Source organism: Aotus nancymaae, unplaced genomic scaffold (genome assembly GCF_030222135.1).
Source record: "Aotus nancymaae isolate 86718 unplaced genomic scaffold, 86718_ANA_hifiasm-v0.15.2.pri h1tg000597l, whole genome shotgun sequence".
Classification (NCBI taxonomy): Eukaryota; Metazoa; Chordata; class Mammalia; order Primates; family Aotidae; genus Aotus; species Aotus nancymaae.
The window spans coordinates 105,318-111,677 of NW_026989012.1; the positions used below are offsets into that span (position 1 = coordinate 105,318).

The following is a 6,360-nucleotide window of genomic DNA, read 5'->3' on the forward strand; positions in this document are numbered from 1 at the left end:
TGAAAGAACATCTATCAAGTTCTTTGTAGAATTTGTTTTTTCTGATTTTAACTTCCAGAAATTTGTATTACCTGGGAGTTAAAATCAGAACTGACACATTAAAAAACATCCCCTCCGCAGGCATGGCGGCTCAGGCTTGTAATGCCAGCACTTTGAGAGGTCGAGGTGGATGGATCACTTGAGATTGGGAGTTTGAGACCAGCCTGGCAAACACGGTGAAACCCCATCTCTACTAAAAATACAAAAATTAGCTGGGTGTGGTGGCAACTGCCTGTAGTTCTAGCTGCTCAGTGGTGCTGAGGCAGGAGAATCACTCAAAGCCAGGAGGTAGAGGTTGCAGTAAGCCAAGATCACACCATTATACTCCAGTCTGGGTGACAGAGCCAAATTCTGTCAAAAAAAGAAAACTTCCCCCAATTTACATTGACAATTCTCTGTTCAGGACTAAGTGGGGTAAAGACTGTTAAATGCGGTAGGACATGGTGGCTCACACGTGTAAACCCAGCACTTTTGGAGACTGAGGCAGGTGGATCACCTGAGTTCACAGTTCAAGACCAACCTGGCAAAAATGGTCAACTCCCATCTATACCAAAAATACAAAAATTAGCCAGGAATGGTGGTGCATGCCTGTAATTCCAGCTACTTGGGAGGCTGGGGCAGGAAACTCAACTGGAACCTGGAAGGCAGAGGTTGCAGTGAGCTGAGATTATGCCACTGCACTCCAGACTTGGCCAGAGAGTGAGACCCCATTTAAAAAAAAAAAAGGACAGACTGTTAAATGTGCCTAGATATCTTCATAATGCATCTATTTTCTGTTTTCTATGTATCTTGAAAGGCAGTCCCGAAGGGTGGGTAATTATCTAGGTTGTAAAAATAAAACATACTTCCTCTTCCCTGGAATATAAAACAGCATTGTGGGATTAGTGCTTTTTTCTTGGATCACTGTTCAGAAGGGGGGCCAGCCCCCAGACAGCCACATTTTTACTGTTATGAAAGGCAAGAGAAAATGTAGAGCTCAATTTACCCAATGGACAAAAAACCTCAAATGATGGCACAACTTAGCAGCCAAATTCCTATCATGTACAGACTTTGGACATACTGATCCCTCTCTACCTGCAACTGGGAACATGCACTTTGATGATATCAGTCAAAATTACCCTGCCCAGACACACTTTTCATTGATTATCTGAAGGGCACTTCCAACATTTTCTGGGGCTTTCGCTGCATCATGAGATGCAGTGCAGCTCTGCCCTTCACCTTCCTGCAGTTTGTCACCTTGTCCCTATGATCTCAGAGGAACTTTGTCTCAGGCCAACCGTTTGTTCCTTGGACTCTTTCATTTCCTTTACAATTCATTTGCTGTCCCAATAAATTGCCTCCATCTCCATCTATCTCCCTCGCCCCTGAAAAAAGGGTGCTCTTTAACCATCTGACCCTTCCTGCAGTCTCATTTTTTGCCTGGCTCCCATGTTTATGCCTGTTCTGTGCTTTTCTTCTCCTGTTAAGCTGTCTGTTGTTAGTTCATTTCTGCAGTGAACCATTAGAGAGGACAGTGAAAGCTTTCCTTCCAGCCATACAATAGAATTATAAAGCAGAAAACTTTAGACAGAATTTCCTATTTAAGTGCCAAAACTTCATACTCCACTTCTGATAAAGACCACAAAGGTTTTATAAAAAAAAAACCTTAATTTTTGACCCAAAGCTCTGTTGACATTCTATTAAACAAACATCAACCTATTTAATTTTCATAATGTAAATGGCAGATATTTTTATAATTCTTACACTAATAAATCATTTCCCTGATGCTTTTGGTAAAACCGAATATTCATAATAAAGTCCAGAAGCATGAATTGTTTTAAATAATTTCTTCTTTGTGATTACAAGTTTACCTCCACAGGAAGTTAGTATACTCACACGGAAGATAATTCTTCGGAGGAAAAGGCCAACTGTAGAACCTCTCAGTAACAGAGTACTCATCAAAATCGACAGAATGACAGGAAGGTCATTCCCAAAATAAAAATGATGAAGTAGAAACCAGACCCCCTGGAATAACAATAGTCGAAATGATGAAAAGGTCAATGACATTGATAATATTTCAGTAAAGAATAATAATCTTTAGAAACCATCAACCTCCTCCAAGAGGAAACCACACCCCTCAGATATCACCAGGGGATTCCACTGTTTCAAAAGAGATTGGAAGTTACCAGTCTCATGGTTTTTGCATGGCTGGTAGTGTTTTGAGGCATTCGAAATGTAGAGTGTGTTTTTTTCTTGATGTAAAGCACGGACATCCAATTTCATGGCTTCCTTGGGCAATATTAAAAGCAGAAAAGTTGTCTTCGGCCACACATAAAATACATTAACACTAAAAATAGCTAATCTAAAAAAATCACAAAAAGGCCAGGCACAGTGGCCCATGACTATAATCCTAGCAGTGTGAGAATGCCAAAACCGGTGGATCACCTGAATTCAGGAGTTCCAGACCAGCCTGGCCAACATGGTGAAACCTTGTCTCGACTAAAAATACAAAAATTAGCCAGGTGTGGTGGTGAGGGCCTGGAATCCCAGCTACTCAGGAGGTTGAGGCAGCAGAATCACTTGAAGAAGGGAGGCAGAGGTCTCAGTGAGCTGAGATCGCACCATTGCACTCGACCCCGGGAGATGAGAGAGATACTTTGTCTCAAAAAAAAAAAAATTACCAACCAAAAAAAAAAAAGTTTTTTTTTTTTTTGAGACAGTGTCCCACTCAGTTGCCCGGGCTAGAGTGCAATGGTACAATCTGGGCTCGCTGCAACCTCTGACACTTGGATTCAAGCCATTCTCCTGCCTCAGCCTTTAGAGTAGATGGCATTACAGGTGTCTGCCACTATGCCCAGCTAATTTCTATATTTTTAGTAGAGAGAGGGTTTCACCATGTTGGTCAGGCTGGTCTGGAACTCCCGACCTCTACTGATCATGAAAGGCAAGAGAAAATGTAGAGCTCAATTTACCCAATGGACAAAAAAGCGCAAATGATGGCACAACTTAGCAGCCAAATTCCTATCAAGTACAGACTTTGGACATACTGATCCCTCTCTACCTGCAACTGGGAACATGCACTTTGATGTTATCATTCAAAATTACCCTGCCCAGACACACTTTTCATTGATTATCTGAAGGGCAGTTCCAACAGATTTTCTGGGGCTTTCTCTGCATCATGAGATGCAGTGCAGCTCTGCCCTTCACCTTCCTGCAGTTTGTCACCTTGTCCCTATGATCTCAGAGGAACTTTGTCTCAGGCCAACCATTTGTTCCTTGGACTCTTTCATTTCCTTTACAATTCATTTGCTGTCCCAATAAATTGCCTCCATCTCCATCTATCTCCCTCGCCCCTGAAAAAAGGGTGCTCTTTAACCATCTGACCCTTCTTGCAGTCTCATTTTTTTGCCTGGCTCCCATGTTTATGCCTGTTCTATGCTTTTCTTCTCCTGTTAAGCTGTCTGTTGTTAGTTCATTTCTGCAGTGAACCATTAGAGAGGACAGTGAAAGCTTTCCTTCCAGCCATACAATAGAATTATAAAGCAGAAAACTTTAGACAGAATTTCCTATTTAAGTGCCAAAACTTCATACTCCACTTCTGATAAAGACCACAAAGGTTTAAAAAAAAAAAAAACTTATTTTTGACCCAAAGCTCTGTTGACATTCTATTAAACAAACATCAACCTATTTAATTTTCATAATGTAAATGGCAGATATTTTTATAATTCTTATGCTAAAAAATCATTTCCCTGATGTTTTTGGTAAAATCAAATATTCATAATAAAGTCCAGAAGCATGAATTGTTTTAAATAATTTCTTCTTTTTGACTACAAGTATACCTCCACAGGAAGTTAGTATACTCACATGGAAGATAATTCCTCGGAGGACAAGGCCAACTGTAGAACCTCCCAGAAGTATACTAGTGATAAGCATCCTCATAAAGACAAGAGAGTCATTCTCAGGATACAAAGGTTCAAGGAGAAACCTGATCGCCTGGAATAATAATTGTCGAAATAATGAAAAGGTCAATGACATTGATAATATTTCAGTAAAGAATAATAATCTTTAGAAACCATCAACCTCCTCCAAGAGGAAACCACACCCCTCAGATACCACCAGGGGATTCCACTGTTTCAAAACAGATTGGAAGTTACCAGTCTCATGGATTTTGCATGGCTGGTAGTGTTTTGAGGCATTCGAAATGTAGAGTGTGTTTTTTTCTTGATGTATAGCAGGGATATCCAATTTTATGGCTTCCTTGGGCAATATTAAAAGCAGAAAAGTTGTCTTCGGCCACACATAAAATACATTAACACCAGTAACAGCTGATGATCTAAAAAAAAATCACAAAAAGGCCAGGCACAGTGGCCCATGCCTATAATCCTAGCACTGTGAGAATGCTGAAACCGGTGGATCACCTGAGTTCAGGAGTTCCAGACCAGCGTGGCCAACATGGTGAAACTTTGTCTCGACTAAAAATACAAAAATTAGCCAGGTGTGGTGGTGAGGGCCTGGAATCCCAGCTACTCAGGAGGCTGAGGCGGCAGAATCACTTGAAGTAGGGAGGCAGAGGTCTCACTGAGCTGAGATCGCACCATTGCACTCCAGCCCGGGAGACGAGATGGAAACTGTCTCAAAAACAGAAAAATTACCCACCAAAAAAAAAAAATTTTTTTTTTTTTTTAAGACAGTGTCCCACTCAGTTGCCCGGGCTGGAGTGCAATGGCACAATCTCGGCTCGCTGCAACCTCTGACACTTGGATTCAAGCCATTCTCCTGCCTCAGCCTTTAGAGTAGCTGGGATTAAAGGTGTCCGCCACTATGCGCAGCTGATTTCTATATTTTTAGTACAGACAGGGTTTCACCATGTTGGTCAGGCTGGTCTGGAACTCCTGACCTCAACTGATCATGAAAGGCAAGAGAAAATGTAGAGCTCAATTTACCCAATGGACAAAAAAGTGCAAATGATGGCACAACTTAGCAGCCAAATTCCAATCACGTACAGACTTTGGACATACTGATCCCTCTCTACCTGCAACTGGAAACATGCACTTTGATGATATCATTCAAAATTACCCTGCCCAGACACACTTTTCATTGATCATCTGAAGGGCAGTTCCAACAGATTTTCTGGGGCTTTCTCTGCATCATGAGATGCAGTGCAGCTCTGCCCTTCACCTTCCTGCAGTTTGTCACCTTGTCCCTATGATCTCAGAGGAACTTTGTCTCAGGTCCACCTTTTCTTCCTTGGGCTCTTTCATTTCCTTTAAAATTCATTTGCTGTCTCAATAAATTGTCTCCGTCTCCATCTTTCTCCCTCGCCCGTAAAAAAAGGGTGTTCTTTAACCATCTGACCCTTCTTGCAGTCTCATTTTTTGCCTGGCTCCCATGTTTATGCCTGTTCTATGCTTTTCCTCTCCTGTTAAGCTGTCTGTTGTTAGCTCATTTCTGCAATGAACCATTAGAGAGGACAGTGAAATCCTTCCTTCCAGCCATACAATAGAATTATAAAGCAGAAAAGTTTAGACGGAATTTCCTATTTAAGTGCCAAAACTTCATACTCCACTTCTGATAAAGACCACAAAGGTTTAAAAAAAAACCTTATTTTTGAACCAAAGCTCTGTTGACATTCTATTAAACACACATCAACCTGTTTAATTTTCATAATGTCAATGGCAGATATTTTTATAATTCTTACACTAATAAATCACTTCCCTGATGTTTTTGGTGAAACAGATAATTCATAATAAAATCCAGAACCATTAATTGTTTGAAATAATTTCTTCTTGTGATTAGAAGTATACCTCCACAGGAAGTTAGTATACTCACACAGAAGATAATTCTTTGGAAGAAAAGGCCAACTGTAGAATCTGCTAGAAACACTGTAATGATAATCCTCCACAGAATGACAAGGAGGTCCTTCCCAAAATACAAATATTCAAGAAGAAACGTGACCACCTGGAATAATAACAGTTGAAATAATGAAAAGGTCAATGACATTTTTAATATTTCAGTAAATAATAATACTCTTTAGAAACCATCAACCTCCTCCAAGAGGACACCACACCCCTCAGATAACACCAGGAGATTCCACTGTTTCAAAACAGATTGGAAGTTACCAGGCTCATGGTTTTTGCATGGCTGGTAGTGTTTTGAGGCATTCCAAATGTAGAGTGTGTTTTTTTTTTTTTATGTAAAGCAGGGATATCCAATTTTATGCCTTCCTTGGGCAATATTAAGAGCAGAAAAGTTGTCTTAGGCCACACATAAAATACATTAACACCAATAACAGCTGATGATCTAAAAAAAATCACAGAAAGGCCAGGCACAGTGGCCCGTGCC

General features: G+C 40.6%; 1 long non-coding RNA gene across 1 annotated transcript; it reads right to left on the bottom strand.

Annotated features, from left to right (window-relative positions):
- Positions 1-3,915: 3,915 nt before the first annotated feature.
- On the bottom strand, positions 3,916-5,970 carry LOC135273245 (uncharacterized). The gene is made up of 2 exons (XR_010341043.1): positions 5,848-5,970; positions 3,916-4,011 (listed from the first exon to the last, which is right to left on the bottom strand). It is a non-coding gene; the product is annotated as an uncharacterized LOC135273245 (long non-coding RNA).
- Between the last annotated feature and the right edge of the window lie 390 nt (positions 5,971-6,360).